Source organism: Schistocerca serialis, chromosome 3, assembly GCF_023864345.2.
Source record: "Schistocerca serialis cubense isolate TAMUIC-IGC-003099 chromosome 3, iqSchSeri2.2, whole genome shotgun sequence".
Lineage (NCBI taxonomy): Eukaryota > Metazoa > Arthropoda > Insecta > Orthoptera > Acrididae > Schistocerca > Schistocerca serialis.
In genome coordinates this window covers 1,096,489,808-1,096,517,180 of record NC_064640.1, presented here as the reverse complement: position 1 = coordinate 1,096,517,180, position 27,373 = coordinate 1,096,489,808, and positions in this window count along the sequence as shown.

Here is a 27,373-nt window from a genome sequence, read left to right as displayed (position 1 = left end):
GTTCAAAACATAAACAGTAAGAAGAGTCAGTCTTCTTGTACTTAAGTCGGCATTGTGCCTTTTGTATTTAATTCCGATGCAATTTCTGTGTTTCATCGTCAATAAGAAGATCAGAGGGATACAGTAAAACTGAAGTGAAGCATCGGAATCTATAACTAGTGTCACAGGAATGGTTCAAAACATAGTCAGTAAAAAGAGTCAGTCTTCTTGTCCTTAAGTCGGCATTGTGCCTTTTGTATTTAATTCCGATGCAACTTCTGTGTTTCATCGTCAATAAGAAGGTCCAAGGGATACAGTAAACCTGAAGTGAAGCATCGGAATCTATAACTAGTGTCACAGGAATGGTTCAAAGCATAGTCAGTGAGATGAGGCAGTCTTTTTGTACTTAAGTCGGCATTGTGCCTTTTGTGATTAATTCCGATGCAATTTCTGTGTTTCATCGTCAATAAGAAGGTCCAAGGGATACAGTAAGCCTGAAGTGAAGCATCGGAATCTATAACTAGTGACACAGGAATGGTTCAAACATAGTCAGTAAGAAGAGTCAGTCTTCTTGTCCTTAAGTCGGCATTGTGCCTTTTGTATTTAATTCCGATGCAATATCTGTTTTTCAACGTCAATAAGAAGGTCCATGGGATACAGTAAACTTGGAGTGTAGCATCGGAATCTATAACTAGAGTCACAGGAATGGTTCAAAACATAGGCAGTAAGAGGAGTCAGTCTTCGTGCACTTAAGTCGGCAATTTGCCCTTTGTATTTAATTCGGATGCAATTTCTGTGTTTCATCGTCAATAAGAAGGTCCAAGGGATACAGTAAACCTGTGGTGAAGCATCGGAATCTATGACTAGTGTCACCGGAATGGTTCAAGACATAGAAGGAAGAAGAGTCAGTACTCTTGTACTTAACACGGCATTGTGCCATTTCTATTTAATTCCGATGCAATTTCTGTGTTTCATCGTCAATAAGAAGGTCCAAGGGATACAGTAAGCCCTAAGTGAAGCATCGGAATCTATAACTAGTGTCACAGGAATGGTTCAAAACATAGACTGTAAAAAGAGTCAGTCTTCTTGTACTTAAGTCAGCATTGTGCCTTTTGTATTTAATTCCGATGCAATTTATGTGTTTCATCGTCAATTAGAAGGTCCAAGGGATACAGTAAACCTGGAGTGAAGCATCGGAATCTATAACTAGTGTCACAGGAATGGTTGAAAACATAGACAGTATGAAGGATCAGTCCTCTTGTACTTAAGTCGGCATTGTGCCTTTTGTATTTAATTCCGATGCAATTTCTGTGTTTAATCGTCAATAAGAAGATCAGAGGGATACAGTAAACCTGAGGTAAAGCATCGTAATCTATAACTAGTATCACAGGAATAGTTCAAATCATAGACAGTAAGAAAAGTCAGTCGTCTTGTACATAGGTCGGCATTGTGCCTTTTCTATTTAATTCCGATGCAATTTCTGTGTTTCATCGTCAATAAGAAGGTAAAAGGGATACAGTGAACCTGAAGTGAAGTATCGGAATCTATAACTAGTGTCACAGGAATGGTTCAAAACATAGACAGTAAGAAGTGTCGGTCTTCTTGTAGTTAAGTCGGTATTGTGCCTTTTATATTTAATTCCGATGCAATTTCTGTGTTTCATCGTCAATAAGAAGGTCCAAGGGAGACAGTAAACCTGAAGTGAAGCATCGATATCTATAACTAGTATCACAGAAATGGTTCAAAACATAGACATTAAAAAGAGGCAGCATTCGTGTACTTAAGTCGGCATTGTGCCTTTTCTATTTATGTCCGATGCATTCTCTGTGTTTCATCGTCAATTAGAAGGTCCAAGGTATACAGTAAACCTGAAGTGAAGCATCGGAATCTGTAACTAGTGACACAGGAATGGTTCAAACATAGTCAGTAAGAAGTGTCAGTCTTCTTGTACTTATGTCGGCATTGTGCCTTTTGTATTTAATTCCGATGCAATTTCTGTGTTTCATCGTCAATAAGAAGGTCCAAGGGAAACAGTAACCCTGGAGTGAAGCACCGGAATCTATAACTAGTGTCACAGGAATGGTTGAAAAACATAGTCAGTAAGAAGCGTCAGTCTTCTTGTACTTATGTCGGCATTGTTCCTGTTCTATTTAATTCTGATGCAATTTCTGTGTTTCATCGTCAATAAGAAGGTCCAAGGGATACAGTAAGCCTGAAGTGAAGCATCGGAACATATAACTAGTGTCACAGGAATGGTTCAAAACATAGACTGTAAGAAGAGTCAGTCTTCTTGTACTTAAGTCAGCATTGTGCCTTTAGTATTTAATTCCGATGCAATTTCTGTGTTTCATTGTCATTAAGAACATCATAGGGATACAGTAAACCTGATGTGAAGCATCGGAATCTATAACTAGTGTCACAGGAATGGTTCAAAACATAGACAGTAAAAAGAGGCAGCCTTCTTGTACTTAAGTCGGCATTGTGCCTTTTCTATTTCATTCCGATGCAATATCTGTGTTTCATCGTCAATAAGAAGGTCCAAGGGATACAGTAAACCTGAAGTGAAGCATCGGAATCTATAACTAGTGTCACAGGAATGGTTCAAAACATAGACTGTAAGAAGAGTCAGTCTTCCTGTACTTAAGTCAGCATTGTGCCTTTTGTATTTAATTCCGATGCAATTTCTGTGTTTCATTGTCAATAAGAAGATCATAGGGATACAGTAAATCTGATGTGAAGCATCGGAATCTATAACTAGTGTCACAGGAATGGTTCAAAACATAGACAGTAAGAAGAGTCAGTCTTCTTGTACTTAAGTCGGTATTGTGCCTTTTGTATTTAATTCGGATGCAATTTCTGTGTTTCATCGTCTATAGGAAGGTCAGAGGGATACAGTAAACCTGAAGTGAAGCATCGGAATCTATAACTAGTGTCACAGGAATGGTTCAAACATAAACAGTAAGAAGAGTCAGTCTTCTTGTACTTAAGTCGCCATTGTGCCTTTTCTATTTCATTCCGATGCAATATCTGTATTTCATCGTCAATAAGAAGGTCCAAGGGATACAGTAAACCTGAAGTGAAGCATCGGAATCTATAACTAGTGTCACAGGAATGGTTCAAAATCATAGTCAGTAAGAAGCGTCAGTCTTCTTGTACTTAAGTCGGCATTGTGCCTTTTCTATTTAATTCTGATGCAATTTCAGTGTTTCATCGTCAATAAGAAGGTCCAAGGGAAACAGTAAACCTGGAGTGAAGCACCGGAATCTATAACTAGTGTCACAGGAATGATGCAAAACATTGACAGTAGGAAGAGTCAGTCCTCTTGTACTTAAGTCGGCATTGTGCCTTTTGTATTTAATTCCGATGCAATTTCTGTGTTTCATCGTCAACAAGAAGGTCCGAGGGATACAGTAAACCTGGAGTGAAGCATCGGAATCTATAACTAGTGTCACAGGAATAGTTCAAAACATAGACAGGTAGAAGAGTTAGTCTTCTTGTACTTAAGTCGGCATTGTGCCTTTTGTATTTCATTCCGATGCAATTTCTGTGTTTCATCGTCAATACGAAGGTCTGAGGGATACAGTAAACCTGAAGTGAAGCATCGGAATCTATAGCTAGTGTCACAGGAATGGTTCAAAACATTGTCAGTAAGAAGAGTTAGCCTTCTTGTCCTTAAGTCGGCATTGTGCATTTTGTATTTAATTCCGATGCAATTTCTGTGTTTCATCGTCAATAAAAAGGTCCAAGGGATACAGTAAACCTGGAGTGAAGAATCGGAATGTGTAACTAGTGTCACAGGAATGGTTCAAAGCATAGACTGTAAGAGGAGTCTGTCTTCTTGTACTTAAGTCGGCATTGTGCCTTTTGTATTTAATTCCGATGCAATTTCTGTGTTTCATCGTCACGAAGAAGGTCCAAGGGATACAGTAAACCTGAAGTGAAGCATCGGAATCTATAACTAGTGTCACAGGAATGGTTCAAAACATAGTCAGTAGAAAGAGTCGGTCTTCATGTACTTAAATCGGCATTTTGCCTTTTGTATTTAATTCCGATGCAATTTCTGTGTTTCATCGTCAATAAGAATGTCCAAGGGATACAGTAAACCTGAAGTGAAGCATCGGAATCTATAACTAGTGTCACAGGAATGGTTCAAAATCATAGTCAGTAAGAAGCGTCAGTCTTCTTGTACTTAAGTCGGCATTGTACCTTTTCTATTTAATTCTGATGCAATTTCTGTGTTTCATCGTCAATAAGAAGGTCCAAGGGGAACAGTAAACCTGGAGTGAAGCACCGGAATCTATAACTAGTGTCACAGGAATGATTCAAAACATTGACAGTAGGAAGAGTCAGTCCTCTTGTACTTAAGTCGGCTTTGTGCCTTTTGTATTTAATTCCGATGCAATTTCTGTGTTTCATCGTCAATAAGAAGATCAGAGGGATACAGTAAACCTGAAGTGAAGCATCGGAATCTATAACTAGTGTCACAGGAATGGTTCAATACATAGACAGTAAGAAAAGTCAGTCTTCTTGTACTTAAGTCGGCATTGTGTCTTTACTATTTAATTCCGATGCAATATCTGTGTTTCATCGTCAATAAGAAGGTCAGAGGGATACAGTAAACCAGAAGTAAAGCATCCGAATCCATAACTAGTGTCACAGGAATGGTTCAAAACATAGTCAGTAAAAAGAGTCAGTCTTCTTGTCATTAAGTCGGCATTGTGCCTTTTGTATTTAATTCCGTTGCAATTCTGTGTTTCATCGTCAATAAGAAGGTCAGAGGGGTACAGTAAACCTGAAGTGAAGCATCAGAATCTATAACCTGTGTCACAGGAATGGTTCTAAACATAGTCAGTAAGAAGAGTCAGTCTATTTGTACTTAAGTCGGCATTGTGCCTTTTGTGTTTAATTCCGATGCAATTTCTGTGTTTCATCGTCAACAAGAAGATCAGAGGGATACAGTAAACCTGAAGTGAAGCATCGGAATCTATAACTAGTGTCACAGGAATGGTTCAAAACATAGACAGTAAGAAGAGTCAGTATTCTTGTACTTAAGTCGGTATTGTGCCTTTTGTATTTAATTCCGATGCAATTTCTGTGTTTCTTCGTCAATAAGAAGGTCCAAGGGAGACAGTAAACCTGAAGTGGAGCATCGGAATCTATAACTAGTGTCACAGAAATGGTTCAAAACATAGAGAGTAAGAAGAGTCAGTCTTCTTGTACTTAAGTCGTCATTGTGCCTTTTCTATTTAATTCCGATGCAATATCTGTGTTTCATCGTCAATTAGAAAGTCCAAGGTATACAGTAAACCTGAAGTGAAGCATCGGAATCTATAACTAGTGACACAGGAATGGTTCAAAACATAGTCAGTAAGAAGAGTCAGTCTTCTTGTCCTTAAGTCGGCATTGTGCCTTTTGTATTTCATTCCGATGCAATTTCTGTTTTACATCGTCAATAAGAAGGTCCAAGGGATACAGTAAACGTGGAGTGTAGCATCGGAATCTATAACTAGTGTCACAGGAATTGTTCAAAACATAGGCAGTAAGAAACGTCAGTCTTCGTGTACTTAAGTCGGCATTTTGCCCTTTGTATTTAATTCTGATGCCATTTCTGTGTTTCATCGTCAATAAGAAGGTCCAAGGGATACAGTAACCCTGAAGTGAAGCATCGGAATCTATGACTAGTGTCACCGGAATGGTTCAAATCATAGTCAGTAAGAAGAGTCAGTCTTCTTGTACTTATGTCGGCATTGTGCCTTTTGTATTTAATTCCGATGCAATTTCTGTGTTTCATCGTCAATAAGAAGGACCAAGGGATACAGTAAACCTGGAGTGAAGAATCGGAATGTGTAACTACTGTCACAGGAATGGTTCAAAGCATAGACAGTAAGAAGAGTCAGTCTTCTTGTACTTAAGTCGGCATTGTGTCTTTTGTATTTAATTCCGATGCAATTTCTGTGTTTCATCGTCAATAAGCAGGTCCAAGGGATACAGTAAACCTGAAGTGAAGCATCGGAATCTATAAGTAGTGTCACGAGAATGGTTCAAAACATAGTCAGTAAGAAGAGTCAGTCTTCTTGTACTTAAGTCGGCATTGTGCCTTTTGTATTTAATTCCGATGCAATTTCTGTGTTTCATCGACAATAAGAAGGTTTAAGGGATACAGTAAACCTGAAGTGAAGCATCGGAATCTATAAGTAGTGTCACGAGAATGGTTCAAAACATAGTCAGTAAGAAGAGTCACTCTTCCTGTACTTAAGTCGGCATTGTGCCTTTTGTATTTAATTCCGATGCAATTTCTGTGTTTCATCGTCAATAAGAAGGTCAGAGGGATACAGTAATCCTGAAGTGTAGCATCGAAATCTATAACTAGTGTCACAGGAATGGTTCAAAACATAGACAGTAGGAAGACTCAGTCTTCTTGTACTTAAGTCGATATTGTGCCGTTTGTATTTAATTCGGATGCAATTTCTGTGTTTCATCGTCTATAGGAAGGTCAGAGGGATACAGTAAACCTGAAGTGAAGCATCGGATTCTATAACTAGTGTCACAGGAATGGTTCAAACATAAACAGTAAGAAGAGTCAGTCTTCTTGTACTTAAGTTGGCATTGTGCCCTTTCTATTTCATTCCGATGCAATATCTGTGTTTCATCGTCAATAAGAAGGTCCAAGGGAAACAGTAAACCTGGAGTGAAGCACCGGAATCTATAACTTGTGTCACAGGAATGGTTCAAAACATAGACTGTAAGAAGAGTCAGTCTTCTTGTACTTAAGTCAGCATTGTGCCTTTTGTATTTAATTCCGATGCAATTTCTGTGTTTCATCGTCAACAAGAAGATCAGAGGGATACAGGAAACCTGAAGTGAAGCATCGGAATCAATAACTAGTGTCACAGGAATGGTTCAAAACATAGACAGTAAGAAGAGTCAGTATTCTTGTACTTAAGTCGGTATTGTGCCTTTTGTATTTAATTCCGATGCAATTTCTGTGTTTCTTCGTCAATAAGAAGGTCCAAGGGAGACAGTAAACCTGAAGTGGAGCATCGGAATCTATAACTAGTGTCACAGAAATGGTTCAAAACATAGAGAGTAAGAAGAGTCAGTCTTCTTGTACTTAAGTCGTCATTGTGCCTTTTCTATTTAATTCCGATGCAATATCTGTGTTTCATCGTCAATTAGAAAGTCCAAGGTATACAGTAAACCTGAAGTGAAGCATCGGAATCTATAACTAGTGACACAGGAATGGTTCAAAACATAGTCAGTAAGAAGAGTCAGTCTTCTTGTCCTTAAGTCGGCATTGTGCCTTTTGTATTTCATTCCGATGCAATTTCTGTTTTACATCGTCAATAAGAAGGTCCAAGGGATACAGTAAACGTGGAGTGTAGCATCGGAATCTATAACTAGTGTCCCAGGAATTGTTCAAAACATAGGCAGTAAGAAACGTCAGTCTTCGTGTACTTAAGTCGGCATTTTGCCCTTTGTATTTAATTCTGATGCCATTTCTGTGTTTCATCGTCAATAAGAAGGTCCAAGGGATACAGTAACCCTGAAGTGAAGCATCGGAATCTATGACTAGTGTCACCGGAAAGGTTCAAATCATAGTCAGTAAGAAGAGTCAGTCTTCTTGTACTTATGTCGGCATTGTGCCTTTTGTATTTAATTCCGATGCAATTTCTGTGTTTCATCGTCAATAAGAAGGACCAAGGGATACAGTAAACCTGGAGTGAAGAATCGGAATGTGTAACTACTGTCACAGGAATGGTTCAAAGCATAGACAGTAAGAAGAGTCAGTCTTCTTGTACTTAAGTCGGCATTGTGTCTTTTGTATTTAATTCCGATGCAATTTCTGTGTTTCATCGTCAATAAGCAGGTCCAAGGGATACAGTAAACCTGAAGTGAAGCATCGGAATCTATAACTAGTGTCACAGGAATGGTTCAAAACATAGACAGTAAAAAGGAGCAGCCTTCTTGAACTTAACTCGGCATTGTGCCTTTTCTATTTAATTCCGATGCAATCTCTGTGTTTCATCGTCAATTATAAGGTCCAAGGTATACAGTAAACCTGATGTGAAGCATCGGAATCTATAACTAGTGACACAGGAATGGTTCAAACATACTCAGTAAGAAGAGTCAGTCTTCTTGTACTTAAGTCGGCATTGTGCCTTTTGTATTTAATTCCGATGCAATTTCTGTGTTTCATCGACAATAAGAAGGTTTAAGGGATACAGTAAACCTGAAGTGAAGCATCGGAATCTATAAGTAGTGTCACGAGAATGGTTCAAAACATAGTCAGTAAGAAGAGTCACTCTTCCTGTACTTAAGTCGGCATTGTGCCTTTTGTATTTAATTCCGATGCAATTTCTGTGTTTCATCGTCAATAAGAAGGTCAGAGGGATACAGTAATCCTGAAGTGTAGCATCGAAATCTATAACTAGTGTCACAGGAATGGTTCAAAACATAGACAGTAGGAAGACTCAGTCTTCTTGTACTTAAGTCGATATTGTGCCGTTTGTATTTAATTCGGATGCAATTTCTGTGTTTCATCGTCTATAGGAAGGTCAGAGGGATACAGTAAACCTGAAGTGAAGCATCGGATTCTATAACTAGTGTCACAGGAATGGTTCAAACATAAACAGTAAGAAGAGTCAGTCTTCTTGTACTTAAGTTGGCATTGTGCCCTTTCTATTTCATTCCGATGCAATATCTGTGTTTCATCGTCAATAAGAAGGTCCAAGGGAAACAGTAAACCTGGAGTGAAGCACCGGAATCTATAACTTGTGTCACAGGAATGGTTCAAAACATAGACTGTAAGAAGAGTCAGTCTTCTTGTACTTAAGTCAGCATTGTGCCTTTTGTATTTAATTCCGATGCAATTTCTGTGTTTCATTGTCAATACGAAGATCATAGGGATACAGTATACCTGATGTGAAGCATCGGAATCTATAACTAGTGGCACAGGAATGGTTCAAAACATAGACAGTAAGATGAGTCAGTCTTCTTGTACTTAAGTCGGTATTGTGCCATTTGTATTTAATTCCGATGCAATTTCTGTGTTTCATCGACAATAAGATGGTCCAAGGGAGACAGTAAACCTGAAGTGAAGCATCGCAATCTGTAACTAGTGTCACAGAAATGGTTCAAAACATAGACAGTAAAAAGAGGCAGCCTTCTTGTACTTAAGTCGGCATTGTGCCTTTTGTATTTAATTCCGATGCAATTTCTGTGTTTCATCGTCAATAAGAAGGTTTAAGGGATACAGTAAACCTGAAATGAAGCATCGGAATCTATAACTAGTGTCACGAGAATGGTTCAAAACATAGTCAGTAAGAAGAGTCAGTCTTCCTGTACTTAAGTCGGCATTGTGCCATTTGTATTTAATTCCGATGCAATTTCTGTGTTTCATCGTCAATAAGAAGATAAGAGGGATACAGTAAACCTGAAGTGTAGCATCGAAATCTATAACTAGTGTCACAGGAATGGTTCAAAACATAGACAGTAGGAAGAGTCAGTCTTCTTGTACTTAAGTCGATATTGTGCCTTTTGTATTTAATTCGGATGCAATTTCTGTGTTTCATCGTCTATAGGAAGGTCAGAGGGATACAGTAGACCTGAAGTGAAGCATCGGAATCTATAACTAGTGTCACAGGAATGGTTCAAACATAAACAGTAAGAAGAGTCAGGCTTCTTGTACTTAAGTCGGCATTGTGCCTTTTCTATTTCATTCCGATGCAATATCTGTGTTTCATCGTCAATAAGAAGGTCCAAGGGATACAGTAAACCTGAAGTGAAATATCGGAATCTATAACTAGTGTCACAGGAATGGTTCAAAAACATAGTCAGTAAGAAGCGTCAGTCTTCTTGTACTTAAGTCGCCATTGTGCCTTTTCTATTTAATTCTGATGCAATTTCTGTGTTTCATCGTCAATAAGAAGGTCCAAGGGAAACAGTAATCCTGGAGTGAAGCACCGGAATCTATAACTAGTGTCACAGGAATGGTTCAAAACATTGACAGTAGGAAGAGTCAGTCCTCTTGTACTTAAGTCGGCATTGTGCCTATTCTATTTAATTCCGATGCAATTTTTGTGTTTCATCGTTAATAAGAAGGTCCAAGGGATACAGTAAACCTGAAGTGAAGCATCGGAATCTATAGCTAGTGTCACAGGAATGGTTCAAAACATTGTCAGTAAGAAGAGTTAGCCTTCTCGTCCTTAAGGCGGCATTGTGCTTTTTGTATTTAATTCCGATGCAATTTCTGTGTTTCATCGTCAATAAAAAGGTCCAAGGGATACAGTAAACCTGGAGTGAAGAATCGGAATGTGTAACTAGTGTCAAAGGAATGGTTCAAAGCATAGGCTGTAACAGGAGTCAGTCTTCTTGTACTTAAGTCGGCATTGTGCCTTTTGTATTTAATTCCGATGCAATTTCTGTGTTTCATCGTCACGATGAAGGTCCAAGGGATACAGTAAACCTGAAGTGAAGCATCGGAATGTATAACTAGTGTCACAGGAGTGGTTCAAAACATAGTCAGTAGAAAGAGTCGGTCTTCATGTACTTAAATCGGCATTGTGCCTTTTGTATTTAATTCCGATGCAATTTCTGTGTTTCATCGTCAATAAGATGGTCCAAGGGATACAGTAAACCTGATGTGAAGCATCGGAATCTATAACTAGTGTAACAGGAATGGTTCAAAACATAGACAGTAGGAAGAGTCTGTCTTCTTGTACTGAAGTCGGCATTGTGCCCTTTGTATTTAATTCCGATGCAAATGCTGTGTTTCATCGTCAATAAGAAGGTCAGAGGGATACAGCAAACCTGAAGTGAAGCATCGCAATCTATAACTACTGTCACAGGAATGTTTCAAAACATAGTCTGTAAGAAGAGTCAGTCTTCTTGTACTTAAGTCTGCATTGTGCCTTTTATATTTAACTCCGATGCAATTTCTGTGTTTCATCATCAATAAGAAGGTCAGAGGGTTACAGTAAACCTGAAGTGAAGCAACGGAATCTATAACTAGTGTCTCAGGAATGGTTCAAAACATAGACGGTAGGAAGGATCAGTCCTCTTGTACTTAAGTCGGCTTTGTGCCTTTTGTATTTAATTCCGATGCAATTTCTGTGTTTCATCGTCAATAAGAAGATCAGAGGGATACAGCAAACCTGAAGTGAAGCATCGGAATCTATAACTAGTGTCGCCGGAATGTTTCAATACATAGACAGTAAGAAATGTCAGTCGTCTTGTACTTAAGTCGGCATTGTGTCTTTACTATTTAATTCCGATGCAATTTCTGTGTTTCATCGTCAATAAGAAGGTCAGAGGGGTACAGTAAACCTGAAGTGAAGCATCAGAATCTATAACGAGTGTCACAGGAATGGTTCAAAACATAGTCAGTAAGAAGAGTCAGTCTATTTGTACTTAAGTCGGCATTGTGCCTTTTGTGTTTAATTCCGATGCAATTTCTGTGTTTCATCGTCAATAAGAAGGTCCAAGGGATACAGTAAGCCTGAAGTGAAGCATCGGAATCTATAACTAGTGTAACATGAGTGGTTCAAAGCATAGACAGTAAGAAGAGTCAGTCTTCTTGTACTTAAGTCGGCATTGTGCCTTTTGTATTTAATTCCGATGCAATTTCTGTGATTCATGGTCAATAAGAAGATCAGAGGGATACAGTAAACCTGAAGTGAAGCATCGGAATATATAACTAGTGTCACAGGAATGGTTCAAAACATAGACAGTAAGAAGAGTCAGTCTTCTTGTACTTAAGTCGGTATTGTGCCTTTTGTATTTAATTCCGATGCAATTTCTGTGTTTCATCGTCAATAAGAAGGTCCAAGGGAGACAGTAAACCTGAAGTGGAGCATCGGAATCTATAACTAGTGTCACAGAAATGGTTCAAAACATAGAGAGTAAGAAGAGTCAGTCTTCTTGTACTTAAGTCGTCATTGTGCCTTTTCTATTTAATTCCGATGCAATTTCTGTGTATCATCGTCAATTAGAAAGTCCAAGGTATACAGTAAACCTGAAGTGAACCATCGGAATCTATAACTAGTGACACAGGAATGGTTCAAAACATAGTCAGTAAGAAGAGTCAGTCTTCTTGTCCTTAAGTCGGCATTGTGCCTTTACTATTTTACTCCAATGCAATTTCTGTGTTTAATCGTCAATTAGAAGGTCAGAGGGATACAGTAAACCTGAAGTGAAGCATCGGAATCTATAACTAGTGTCACAGGAATGGTTCAAAACATAGTCAGTAGAAAGAGTCGGTCTTCATGTACTTAAATCGGCATTGTGCCTTTTGTATTTAATTCCACTGCAATTTCTGTGTTTCATCGTCAATAAGAAGGTCCAACGGATACAGTAAACCTGAAGTGAAGCATCGGAATCTATAACTAGTGTCACAGGAATGGTTCTAAACATAGACAGTAGGAAGAGTAAGTCTTCTTGTACTTAAATCGGCATTGTGCCTTTTGTATTTAATTCCGATGCAAATTCTGTGTTTCATCGTCAATAAGAAGGTCAGAGGGATACAGCAAACCTGAAGTGAAGCATCGCAATCTATAACTAGTGTCACAGGAATGGTTCAAAACATAGTCAGTAAGAAGAGTCAGTCATCTTGTACTTAAGTCTGCATTGTGCCTTTTGTATTTAATTCCGATGCAATTTCTGTGTTTCATCTTCAATAAGAAGGTCAGAGGGATACAGTAAACCTGAAGTGAAGCATCGGAATCTATAACTAGTATCTCAGGAATGGTTCAAAAAAGAGACAGTAAGAAGGATCAGTCCACTTGTACTTAAGTCGGCATTGTGCCTCTTGTATTTAATTCCGATGCAATTTCTGTGTTTCATGGTCAATAAGAAGATCAGAGGGATACAGTAAACCTGTGGTGAAGCATCGGAATCTGTAACTAGTGTCACAGGAATGGTTCAAAAAATAGACAGTAAGAAAAGTCAGTCGTCTTGTACTTAAGTCGGCATTGTGCCTTTACTATTTTATTCCAATGCAATTTCTGTGTTTAATCGTCAATAAGAAGGTCAGAGGGATACAGTAAACCTGAAGTGAAGCATCGGAATCTATAACTAGTGTCACAGGAATGGTTCAAATCATAGTCAGTAGGAAGAGTCAGTCTTTTTGTACTTCAGTCGTCATTGTGCCTCTTGTGTTTAATTCCGATGCAATTTCTGTGTTTCATCGTCAATAAGAAGATCAGAGGGATACAGTAAACCTGAAGTGAAGCATCGGAATCTATAACTAGTGCCACAGAAATGGTTCCAAACATAGACAGTAAGAAGAGTCAGTCTTCTTGTACTTAAGTCGGCATTGTGCCTTTTCTATTTAATTCCGATGCAATTTCTTTGCTTCATTGTCAATTAGATAGTCCAAGGTATACAGTAAACCAGAAGTGAAGCATCAGAATCTATAACTAGTGACACAGGAATGGTTCAAAACATAGTCAGTAAGAAGAGTCAGTCTTCTTGTACTTAAGTCGGCATTGTGAATTTTGTATTTAATTCCGAAGCAATTTCTGTGTTTCATCGTCAATAAGAAGGTCAGAGGGATACAGTAAACCTGAAGTGAAGCATCGGAATCTATAACTAGTGACACAGGAATGGTTCAAACATAGTCAGTAAGAAGAGTCAGTCTTCTTGTACTTAAGTCGGCATTGTGCCTTTTGTATTTAATTCCGATGCAATTTCTATGTTTCATCGTCAATAAGAAGGTCCAAGGGAAACAGTAAACCTGGAGTGAAGCACCGGAATGTATAACTAGTGTCACAGGAATGGTTGAAAAACATAGTCAGTAAGAAGCGTCAGTCTTCTTGTACTTAAGTCGGGATTGTGCCTTTTCTATTTAATTCTGATGCAATTTGTGTGTTTCATCGTCAATAAGAAGGTCCACGGGAAACAGTAAACCAGGAGTGAAGCACCGGAATCTATAACTAGTGTCACAGGAATGGTTCAAAACATTGACAGTAGGAAGAGTCAGTCATCTTGTACTTAAGTCGGCATTGTGCCTTTTCTATTTAATTCCGATGCAATTTCTGTAATTCATCGTCAATTAGAAGGTCCAAGGGATACAGTAAACCTGGAGCGAAGCATCGGAATCTATAACTAGTGTCACAGGAATGGTTCAATTCATAGACAGTCAGAAGAGTCAGTCTTCTTGTCCTTAAGTCGGCATTGTGCCCTTTGTATTTAATTCCGATGCAAATGCTGTGTTTCATCGTCAATAAGAAGGTCCAAGGGAAACAGTAAACCTGGAGTGAAGCACCGGAATGTATAACTAGTGTCACAGGAATGGTTGAAAAACATAGTCAGTAAGAAGCGTCAGTCTTCTTGTACTTAAGTCGGGATTGTGCCTTTTCTATTTAATTCTGATGCAATTTGTGTGTTTCATCGTCAATAAGAAGGTCCACGGGAAACAGTAAACCAGGAGTGAAGCATCGGAATCTATAACTAGTGTCACCGGAATGTTTCAATACATAGACAGTAAGAAAAGTCAGTCGTCTTGTACTTAAGTCGGCATTGTGTCTTTACTATTTAATTCCGATGCAATTTCTGTGTTTCATCGTCAATAAGAAGGTCCAAGGGATACAGTAAGCCTGAAGTGAAGCATCGGAATCTATAACTAGTGTAACATGAGTGGTTCAAAGCATAGACAGTAAGAAGAGTCAGTCTTCTTGTACTTAAGTCGGCATTGTGCCTTTTGTATGTAATTCCGATACAATTTCTGTGATTCATGGTCAATAAGAAGATCAGAGGGATACAGTAAACCTGAAGTGAAGCATCGGAATATATAACTAGTGTCACAGGAATGGTTCAAAACATAGACAGTAAGAAGAGTCAGTCTTCTTGTACTTAAGTCGGTATTGTGCCTTTTGTATTTAATTCCGATGCAATTTCTGTGTTTCATCGTCAATAAGAAGGTCCAAGGGAGACAGTAAACCTGAAGTGGAGCATCGGAATCTATAACTAGTGTCACAGAAATGGTTCAAAACATAGAGAGTAAGAAGAGTCAGTCTTCTTGTACTTAAGTCGTCATTGTGCCTTATCTATTTAATTCCGATGCAATTTCTGTGTATCATCGTCAATTAGAAAGTCCAAGGTATACAGTAAACCTGAAGTGAACCATCGGAATCTATAACTAGTGACACAGGAATGGTTCAAAACATAGTCAGTAAGAAGAGTCAGTCTTCTTGTCCTTAAGTCGGCATTGTGCCTTTACTATTTTACTCCAATGCAATTTCTGTGTTTAATCGTCAATAAGAAGGTCAGAGGGATACAGTAAACCTGAAGTGAAGCATCGGAATCTATGACTAGTGTCACCGGAATGGTTCAAATCATAGTCAGTAAGAAGAGTCAGTCTTCTTGTACTTATGTCGGCATTGTGCCTTTTGTATTTAATTCCGATGCAATTTCTGTGTTTCATCGTCAATAAGAAGGACCAAGGGATACAGTAAACCTGGAGTGAAGAATCGGAATGTGTAACTACTGTCACAGGAATGGTTCAAAGCATAGACAGTAAGAAGAGTCAGTCTTCTTGTACTTAAGTCGGCATTGTGTCTTTTGTATTTAATTCCGATGCAATTTCTGTGTTTCATCGTCAATAAGCAGGTCCAAGGGATACAGTAAACCTGAAGTGAAGCATCGGAATCTATAACTAGTGTCACAGGAATGGTTCAAAACATAGACAGTAAAAAGGAGCAGCCTTCTTGAACTTAACTCGGCATTGTGCCTTTTCTATTTAATTCCGATGCAATCTCTGTGTTTCATCGTCAATTATAAGGTCCAAGGTATACAGTAAACCTGATGTGAAGCATCGGAATCTATAACTAGTGACACAGGAATGGTTCAAACATACTCAGTAAGAAGAGTCAGTCTTCTTGTACTTAAGTCGGCATTGTGCCTTTTGTATTTAATTCCGATGCAATTTCTGTGTTTCATCGACAATAAGAAGGTTTAAGGGATACAGTAAACCTGAAGTGAAGCATCGGAATCTATAAGTAGTGTCACGAGAATGGTTCAAAACATAGTCAGTAAGAAGAGTCACTCTTCCTGTACTTAAGTCGGCATTGTGCCTTTTGTATTTAATTCCGATGCAATTTCTGTGTTTCATCGTCAATAAGAAGGTCAGAGGGATACAGTAATCCTGAAGTGTAGCATCGAAATCTATAACTAGTGTCACAGGAATGGTTCAAAACATAGACAGTAGGAAGACTCAGTCTTCTTGTACTTAAGTCGATATTGTGCCGTTTGTATTTAATTCGGATGCAATTTCTGTGTTTCATCGTCTATAGGAAGGTCAGAGGGATACAGTAAACCTGAAGTGAAGCATCGGATTCTATAACTAGTGTCACAGGAATGGTTCAAACATAAACAGTAAGAAGAGTCAGTCTTCTTGTACTTAAGTTGGCATTGTGCCCTTTCTATTTCATTCCGATGCAATATCTGTGTTTCATCGTCAATAAGAAGGTCCAAGGGAAACAGTAAACCTGGAGTGAAGCACCGGAATCTATAACTTGTGTCACAGGAATGGTTCAAAACATAGACTGTAAGAAGAGTCAGTCTTCTTGTACTTAAGTCAGCATTGTGCCTTTTGTATTTAATTCCGATGCAATTTCTGTGTTTCATCGTCAACAAGAAGATCAGAGGGATACAGGAAACCTGAAGTGAAGCATCGGAATCAATAACTAGTGTCACAGGAATGGTTCAAAACATAGACAGTAAGAAGAGTCAGTATTCTTGTACTTAAGTCGGTATTGTGCCTTTTGTATTTAATTCCGATGCAATTTCTGTGTTTCTTCGTCAATAAGAAGGTCCAAGGGAGACAGTAAACCTGAAGTGGAGCATCGGAATCTATAACTAGTGTCACAGAAATGGTTCAAAACATAGAGAGTAAGAAGAGTCAGTCTTCTTGTACTTAAGTCGTCATTGTGCCTTTTCTATTTAATTCCGATGCAATATCTGTGTTTCATCGTCAATTAGAAAGTCCAAGGTATACAGTAAACCTGAAGTGAAGCATCGGAATCTATAACTAGTGACACAGGAATGGTTCAAAACATAGTCAGTAAGAAGAGTCAGTCTTCTTGTCCTTAAGTCGGCATTGTGCCTTTTGTATTTCATTCCGATGCAATTTCTGTTTTACATCGTCAATAAGAAGGTCCAAGGGATACAGTAAACGTGGAGTGTAGCATCGGAATCTATAACTAGTGTCCCAGGAATTGTTCAAAACATAGGCAGTAAGAAACGTCAGTCTTCGTGTACTTAAGTCGGCATTTTGCCCTTTGTATTTAATTCTGATGCCATTTCTGTGTTTCATCGTCAATAAGAAGGTCCAAGGGATACAGTAACCCTGAAGTGAAGCATCGGAATCTATGACTAGTGTCACCGGAAAGGTTCAAATCATAGTCAGAAAGAAGAGTCAGTCTTCTTGTACTTAAGTCGGCATTGTGTCTTTTGTATTTAATTCCGATGCATTTTCTGTGTTTCATCGTCAATAAGCAGGTCCAAGGGATACAGTAAACCTGAAGTGAAGCATCGGAATCTATAACTAGTGTCACAGGAATGGTTCAAAACATAGACAGTAAAAAGGAGCAGCCTTCTTGAACTTAACTCGGCATTGTGCCTTTTCTATTTAATTCCGATGCAATCTCTGTGTTTCATCGTCAATTATAAGGTCCAAGGTATACAGTAAACCTGATGTGAAGCATCGGAATCTATAACTAGTGACACAGGAATGGTTCAAACATACTCAGTAAGAAGAGTCAGTCTTCTTGTACTTAAGTCGGCATTGTGCCTTTTGTATTTAATTCCGATGCAATTTCTGTGTTTCATCGACAATAAGAAGGTTTAAGGGATACAGTAAACCTGAAGTGAAGCATCGGAATCTATAAGTAGTGTCACGAGAATGGTTCAAAACATAGTCAGTAAGAAGAGTCACTCTTCCTGTACTTAAGTCGGCATTGTGCCTTTTGTATTTAATTCCGATGCAATTTCTGTGTTTCATCGTCAATAAGAAGGTCAGAGGGATACAGTAATCCTGAAGTGTAGCATCGAAATCTATAACTAGTGTCACAGGAATGGTTCAAAACATAGACAGTAGGAAGACTCAGTCTTCTTGTACTTAAGTCGATATTGTGCCGTTTGTATTTAATTCGGATGCAATTTCTGTGTTTCATCGTCTATAGGAAGGTCAGAGGGATACAGTAAACCTGAAGTGAAGCATCGGATTCTATAACTAGTGTCACAGGAATGGTTCAAACATAAACAGTAAGAAGAGTCAGTCTTCTTGTACTTAAGTTGGCATTGTGCCCTTTCTATTTCATTCCGATGCAATATCTGTGTTTCATCGTCAATAAGAAGGTCCAAGGGAAACAGTAAACCTGGAGTGAAGCACCGGAATCTATAACTTGTGTCACAGGAATGGTTCAAAACATAGACTGTAAGAAGAGTCAGTCTTCTTGTACTTAAGTCAGCATTGTGCCTTTTGTATTTAATTCCGATGCAATTTCTGTGTTTCATTGTCAATACGAAGATCATAGGGATACAGTATACCTGATGTGAAGCATCGGAATCTATAACTAGTGGCACAGGAATGGTTCAAAACATAGACAGTAAGATGAGTCAGTCTTCTTGTACTTAAGTCGGTATTGTGCCATTTGTATTTAATTCCGATGCAATTTCTGTGTTTCATCGACAATAAGATGGTCCAAGGGAGACAGTAAACCTGAAGTGAAGCATCGCAATCTGTAACTAGTGTCACAGAAATGGTTCAAAACATAGACAGTAAAAAGAGGCAGCCTTCTTGTACTTAAGTCGGCATTGTGCCTTTTGTATTTAATTCCGATGCAATTTCTGTGTTTCATCGTCAATAAGAAGGTTTAAGGGATACAGTAAACCTGAAATGAAGCATCGGAATCTATAACTAGTGTCACGAGAATGGTTCAAAACATAGTCAGTAAGAAGAGTCAGTCTTCCTGTACTTAAGTCGGCATTGTGCCATTTGTATTTAATTCCGATGCAATTTCTGTGTTTCATCGTCAATAAGAAGATAAGAGGGATACAGTAAACCTGAAGTGTAGCATCGAAATCTATAACTAGTGTCACAGGAATGGTTCAAAACATAGACAGTAGGAAGAGTCAGTCTTCTTGTACTTAAGTCGATATTGTGCCTTTTGTATTTAATTCGGATGCAATTTCTGTGTTTCATCGTCTATAGGAAGGTCAGAGGGATACAGTAGACCTGAAGTGAAGCATCGGAATCTATAACTAGTGTCACAGGAATGGTTCAAACATAAACAGTAAGAAGAGTCAGGCTTCTTGTACTTAAGTCGGCATTGTGCCTTTTCTATTTCATTCCGATGCAATATCTGTGTTTCATCGTCAATAAGAAGGTCCAAGGGATACAGTAAACCTGAAGTGAAATATCGGAATCTATAACTAGTGTCACAGGAATGGTTCAAAAACATAGTCAGTAAGAAGCGTCAGTCTTCTTGTACTTAAGTCGCCATTGTGCCTTTTCTATTTAATTCTGATGCAATTTCTGTGTTTCATCGTCAATAGGAAGGTCCAAGGGAAACAGTAATCCTGGAGTGAAGCACCGGAATCTATAACTAGTGTCACAGGAATGGTTCAAAACATTGACAGTAGGAAGAGTCAGTCCTCTTGTACTTAAGTCGGCATTGTGCCTATTCTATTTAATTCCGATGCAATTTTTGTGTTTCATCGTTAATAAGAAGGTCCAAGGGATACAGTAAACCTGAAGTGAAGCATCGGAATCTATAGCTAGTGTCACAGGAATGGTTCAAAACATTGTCAGTAAGAAGAGTTAGCCTTCTCGTCCTTAAGGCGGCATTGTGCTTTTTGTATTTAATTCCGATGCAATTTCTGTGTTTCATCGTCAATAAAAAGGTCCAAGGGATACAGTAAACCTGGAGTGAAGAATCGGAATGTGTAACTAGTGTCAAAGGAATGGTTCAAAGCATAGGCTGTAACAGGAGTCAGTCTTCTTGTACTTAAGTCGGCATTGTGCCTTTTGTATTTAATTCCGATGCAATTTCTGTGTTTCATCGTCACGATGAAGGTCCAAGGGATACAGTAAACCTGAAGTGAAGCATCGGAATGTATAACTAGTGTCACAGGAGTGGTTCAAAACATAGTCAGTAGAAAGAGTCGGTCTTCATGTACTTAAATCGGCATTGTGCCTTTTGTATTTAATTCCGATGCAATTTCTGTGTTTCATCGTCAATAAGATGGTCCAAGGGATACAGTAAACCTGATGTGAAGCATCGGAATCTATAACTAGTGTAACAGGAATGGTTCAAAACATAGACAGTAGGAAGAGTCTGTCTTCTTGTACTGAAGTCGGCATTGTGCCCTTTGTATTTAATTCCGATGCAAATGCTGTGTTTCATCGTCAATAAGAAGGTCAGAGGGATACAGCAAACCTGAAGTGAAGCATCGCAATCTATAACTACTGTCACAGGAATGTTTCAAAACATAGTCTGTAAGAAGAGTCAGTCTTCTTGTACTTAAGTCTGCATTGTGCCTTTTATATTTAACTCCGATGCAATTTCTGTGTTTCATCATCAATAAGAAGGTCAGAGGGTTACAGTAAACCTGAAGTGAAGCAACGGAATCTATAACTAGTGTCTCAGGAATGGTTCAAAACATAGACGGTAGGAAGGATCAGTCCTCTTGTACTTAAGTCGGCTTTGTGCCTTTTGTATTTAATTCCGATGCAATTTCTGTGTTTCATCGTCAATAAGAAGATCAGAGGGATACAGCAAACCTGAAGTGAAGCATCGGAATCTATAACTAGTGTCGCCGGAATGTTTCAATACATAGACAGTAAGAAATGTCAGTCGTCTTGTACTTAAGTCGGCATTGTGTCTTTACTATTTAATTCCGATGCAATTTCTGTGTTTCATCGTCAATAAGAAGGTCAGAGGGGTACAGTAAACCTGAAGTGAAGCATCAGAATCTATAACGAGTGTCACAGGAATGGTTCAAAACATAGTCAGTAAGAAGAGTCAGTCTATTTGTACTTAAGTCGGCATTGTGCCTTTTGTGTTTAATTCCGATGCAATTTCTGTGTTTCATCGTCAATAAGAAGGTCCAAGGGATACAGTAAGCCTGAAGTGAAGCATCGGAATCTATAACTAGTGTAACATGAGTGGTTCAAAGCATAGACAGTAAGAAGAGTCAGTCTTCTTGTACTTAAGTCGGCATTGTGCCTTTTGTATTTAATTCCGATGCAATTTCTGTGATTCATGGTCAATAAGAAGATCAGAGGGATACAGTAAACCTGAAGTGAAGCATCGGAATATATAACTAGTGTCACAGGAATGGTTCAAAACATAGACAGTAAGAAGAGTCAGTCTTCTTGTACTTAAGTCGGTATTGTGCCTTTTGTATTTAATTCCGATGCAATTTCTGTGTTTCATCGTCAATAAGAAGGTCCAAGGGAGACAGTAAACCTGAAGTGGAGCATCGGAATCTATAACTAGTGTCACAGAAATGGTTCAAAACATAGAGAGTAAGAAGAGTCAGTCTTCTTGTACTTAAGTCGTCATTGTGCCTTTTCTATTTAATTCCGATGCAATTTCTGTGTATCATCGTCAATTAGAAAGTCCAAGGTATACAGTAAATCTGAAGTGAACCATCGGAATCTATAACTAGTGACACAGGAATGGTTCAAAACATAGTCAGTAAGAAGAGTCAGTCTTCTTGTCCTTAAGTCGGCATTGTGCCTTTACTATTTTACTCCAATGCAATTTCTGTGTTTAATCGTCAATTAGAAGGTCAGAGGGATACAGTAAACCTGAAGTGAAGCATCGGAATCTATAACTAGTGTCACAGGAATGGTTCAAAACATAGTCAGTAGAAAGAGTCGGTCTTCATGTACTTAAATCGGCATTGTGCCTTTTGTATTTAATTCCACTGCAATTTCTGTGTTTCATCGTCAATAAGAAGGTCCAACGGATACAGTAAACCTGAAGTGAAGCATCGGAATCTATAACTAGTGTCACAGGAATGGTTCTAAACATAGACAGTAGGAAGAGTAAGTCTTCTTGTACTTAAATCGGCATTGTGCCTTTTGTATTTAATTCCGATGCAAATTCTGTGTTTCATCGTCAATAAGAAGGTCAGAGGGATACAGCAAACCTGAAGTGAAGCATCGCAATCTATAACTAGTGTCACAGGAATGGTTCAAAACATAGTCAGTAAGAAGAGTCAGTCATCTTGTACTTAAGTCTGCATTGTGCCTTTTGTATTTAATTCCGATGCAATTTCTGTGTTTCATCTTCAATAAGAAGGTCAGAGGGATACAGTAAACCTGAAGTGAAGCATCGGAATCTATAACTAGTATCTCAGGAATGGTTCAAAAAAGAGACAGTAAGAAGGATCAGTCCACTTGTACTTAAGTCGGCATTGTGCCTCTTGTATTTAATTCCGATGCAATTTCTGTGTTTCATGGTCAATAAGAAGATCAGAGGGATACAGTAAACCTGAGGTGAAGCATCGGAATCTGTAACTAGTGTCACAGGAATGGTTCAAAAAATAGACAGTAAGAAAAGTCAGTCGTCTTGTACTTAAGTCGGCATTGTGCCTTTACTATTTTATTCCAATGCAATTTCTGTGTTTAATCGTCAATAAGAAGGTCAGAGGGATACAGTAAACCTGAAGTGAAGCATCGGAATCTATAACTAGTGTCACAGGAATGGTTCAAATCATAGTCAGTAGGAAGAGTCAGTCTTTTTGTACTTCAGTCGTCATTGTGCCTCTTGTGTTTAATTCCGATGCAATTTCTGTGTTTCATCGTCAATAAGAAGATCAGAGGGATACAGTAAACCTGAAGTGAAGCATCGGAATCTATAACTAGTGTCACAGAAATGGTTCCAAACATAGACAGTAAGAAGAGTCAGTCTTCTTGTACTTAAGTCGGCATTGTGCCTTTTCTATTTAATTCCGATGCAATTTCTTTGCTTCATTGTCAATTAGATAGTCCAAGGTATACAGTAAACCAGAAGTGAAGCATCAGAATCTATAACTAGTGACACAGGAATGGTTCAAAACATAGTCAGTAAGAAGAGTCAGTCTTCTTGTACTTAAGTCGGCATTGTGAATTTTGTATTTAATTCCGAAGCAATTTCTGTGTTTCATCGTCAATAAGAAGGTCAGAGGGATACAGTAAACCTGAAGTGAAGCATCGGAATCTATAACTAGTGACACAGGAATGGTTCAAACATAGTCAGTAAGAAGAGTCAGTCTTCTTGTACTTAAGTCGGCATTGTGCCTTTTGTATTTAATTCCGATGCAATTTCTATGTTTCATCGTCAATAAGAAGGTCCAAGGGAAACAGTAAACCTGGAGTGAAGCACCGGAATCTATAACTAGTGTCACAGGAATGGTTGAAAAACATAGTCAGTAAGAAGCGTCAGTCTTCTTGTACTTAAGTCGGGATTGTGCCTTTTCTATTTAATTCTGATGCAATTTGTGTGTTTCATCGTCAATAAGAAGGTCCACGGGAAACAGTAAACCAGGAGTGAAGCACCGGAATCTATAACTAGTGTCACAGGAATGGTTCAAAACATTGACAGTAGGAAGAGTCAGTCATCTTGTACTTAAGTCGGCATTGTGCCTTTTCTATTTAATTCCGATGCAATTTCTGTAATTCATCGTCAATTAGAAGGTCCAAGGGATACAGTAAACCTGGAGCGAAGCATCGGAATCTATAACTAGTGTCACAGGAATGGTTCAATTCATAGACAGTCAGAAGAGTCAGTCTTCTTGTCCTTAAGTCGGCATTGTGCCCTTTGTATTTAATTCCGATGCAAATGCTGTGTTTCATCGTCAATAAGAAGGTCAGAGGGATACAGCAAACCTGAAGTGAAGCATCGCAATCTATAACTACTGTCACAGGAATGTTTCAAAACATAGTCTGTAAGAAGAGTCAGTCTTCTTGTACTTAAGTCTGCATTGTGCCTTTTATATTTAACTCCGATGCAATTTCTGTGTTTCATCATCAATAAGAAGGTCAGAGGGTTACAGTAAACCTGAAGTGAAGCAACGGAATCTATAACTAGTGTCTCAGGAATGGTTCAAAACATAGACGGTAAGAAGGATCAGTCCTCTTGTACTTAAGTCGGCTTTGTGCGTTTTGTATTTAATTCCGATGCAATTTCTGTGTTTCATCGTCAATAAGAAGATCAGAGGGATACAGTAAACCTGAAGTGAAGCATCGGAATCTATAACTAGTGTCACCGGAATGTTTCAATACATAGACAGTAAGAAAAGTCAGTCGTCTTGTACTTAAGTCGGCATTGTGTCTTTACTATTTAATTCCGATGCAATTTCTGTGTTTCATCGTCAATAAGAAGGTCCAAGGGATACAGTAAGCCTGAAGTGAAGCATCGGAATCTATAACTAGTGTAACATGAGTGGTTCAAAGCATAGACAGTAAGAAGAGTCAGTCTTCTTGTACTTAAGTCGGCATTGTGCCTTTTGTATGTAATTCCGATACAATTTCTGTGATTCATGGTCAATAAGAAGATCAGAGGGATACAGTAAACCTGAAGTGAAGCATCGGAATATATAACTAGTGTCACAGGAATGGTTCAAAACATAGACAGTAAGAAGAGTCAGTCTTCTTGTACTTAAGTCGGTATTGTGCCTTTTGTATTTAATTCCGATGCAATTTCTGTGTTTCATCGTCAATAAGAAGGTCCAAGGGAGACAGTAAACCTGAAGTGGAGCATCGGAATCTATAACTAGTGTCACAGAAATGGTTCAAAACATAGAGAGTAAGAAGAGTCAGTCTTCTTGTACTTAAGTCGTCATTGTGCCTTATCTATTTAATTCCGATGCAATTTCTGTGTATCATCGTCAATTAGAAAGTCCAAGGTATACAGTAAACCTGAAGTGAACCATCGGAATCTATAACTAGTGACACAGGAATGGTTCAAAACATAGTCAGTAAGAAGAGTCAGTCTTCTTGTCCTTAAGTCGGCATTGTGCCTTTACTATTTTACTCCAATGCAATTTCTGTGTTTAATCGTCAATAAGAAGGTCAGAGGGATACAGTAAACCAGAAGTGAAGCATCGGAATCTATAACTAGTGTCACAGGAATGGTTCAAAACATAGTCAGTAAGAAGAGTCAGTCTTCGTGTACTTAAGTCGGCATTTTGCCCTTTGTATTTAATTCCGATGCAATTTCTGTGTTTCATCGTCAATAAGAAGGTCCAAGGGATACAGTAACCTTGAAGTGAAGCATCGGAATCTATGACTAGTGTCACCGGAATGGTTCAAAACATAGTCAGTAAGAAGAGTCAGTCTTCTTGTACTTAAGTCGGCATTGTGCCTTTTGTATTTAATTCCGATGCAATTTCTGTGTTTCATCGTCAATAAGAAGGACCAAGGGATACAGTAAACCTGGAGTGAAGAATCGGAATGTGTAACTACTGTCACAGGAATGGTTCAAAGCATAGACAGTAAGAAGAGTCAGTCTTCTTGTACTTAAGTCGGTATTGTGCCTTTTGTATTTAATTCCGAAGCAATTTCTGTGTTTCATCGTCAATAAGCAGGTCCAAGGCACATAGTAAACCTGAAGTGAAGCATCGGAATCTATAACTAGTGTCACAGGAATGGTTCAAAACATAGCCAGTAGAAAGAGTCGGTCTTCATGTACTTAAATCGGCATTGTGCCTTTTGTATTTAATTCCGATGCAATTTCTGTTTTTCATCGTCAATAAGAAGGTCCAACGGATACAGTAAACCTGAAGTGAAGCATCGGAATCTATAACTAGTGTCACAGGAATGGTTCAAAACATAGACAGTAGGAAGAGTAAGTCTTCTTGTACTTAAATCGGCATTGTGCCTTTTGTATCTAATTCCGATGCAAATTCTGTGTTTCATCGTCAATAAGAAGGTCAGAGGGATACAGCAAACCTGAAGTGAAGCATCGCAATCTATAACTAGTGTCACAGGAATGGTTCAAAACATAGTCAGTAAGAAGAGTCAGTCATCTTGTACTTAAGTCTGCATTGTGCCTTTTGTATTTAATTCCGATGCAATTTCTGTGTTTCATCATCAATAAGAAGGTCAGAGGGATACAGTAAACCTGAAGTGAAGCATCGGAATCTATAACTAGTGTCTCAGGAATGGTTCAAAAAAGAGACAGTAAGAAGGATCAGTCCACTTGTACTTAAGTCGGCATTGTGCCTCTTGTATTTAATTCCGATGCAATTTCTGTGTTTCATGGTCAATAAGAAGATCAGAGGGATACAGTAAACCTAAAGTGAAGCATCGGAATCTGTAACTAGTGTCACAGCAATGGTTCAAAAGATAGACAGTAAGAAAAGTCAGTCGTCTTGTACTTAAGTCGGCATTGTGCCTTTACTATTTTATTCCAATGCAATTTCTGTGTTTAATCGTCAATAAGAAGGTCAGAGGTATACAGTAAACCTGAAGTGAAGCATCGGAATCTATAACTAGTGTCACAGGAATGGTTCAAATCATAGTCACTAAGAAGAGTCAGTCTTTATGTACTTAAGTCGTCATTGTGCCTCTTGTGTTTAATTCCGATGCAATTTCTGTGTTTCATCGTCAATAAGAAGATCAGAGGGATACAGTAAACCTGAAGTGAAGCATCGGAATCTATAACTAGTGTCACAGAAATGGTTCAAAACATAGACAGTAAGAAGAGTCAGTCTTCTTGTACTTAAGTCGGCATTGTGCCTTTTGTATTTAATTCCGATGCAATTTCTTTGTTTCATTGTCAATTAGATAGTCCAAGGTACACAGTAAACCAGAAAGGAAGCATCGGAATCTATAACTAGTGACACAGGAATGGTTCAAAGCATAGTCAGTAAGAAGAGTCAGTCTTCTTGTACTTAAGTCGGCATTGTGAATTTTGTATTTAATTCCGAAGCAATTTCTGTGTTTCATCGTCAATAAGAAGGTCAGAGGGATACAGTAAACCTGAAGTGAAGCATCGGAATCTATAACGTGTGACACAGGAATGGTTCAAACATAGTCAGTAAGAAGAGTCAGTCTTCTTGTACTTTAGTCGGCATTGTGCCTTTTGTATTTAATTCCGATGCAATTTCTATGTTTCATCGTCAATAAGAAGGTCCAAGGGAAACAGTAAACCTGGGGTGAAGCACCGGAATCTATAACTAGTGTCACAGGAATGGTTGAAAAACATAGTCAGTAAGAAGCGTCAGTCTTCTTGTACTTAAGTCGGGATTGTGCCTTTTCTATTTAATTCTGATGCAATTTGTGTGTTTCATCGTCAATAAGAAGGTCCACGGGAAACAGTAAACCTGGAGTGAAGCACCGGAATCTAAAACTAGTGTCACAGGAATGGTTCAAAACATTGACAGTAGGAAGAGTCAGTCA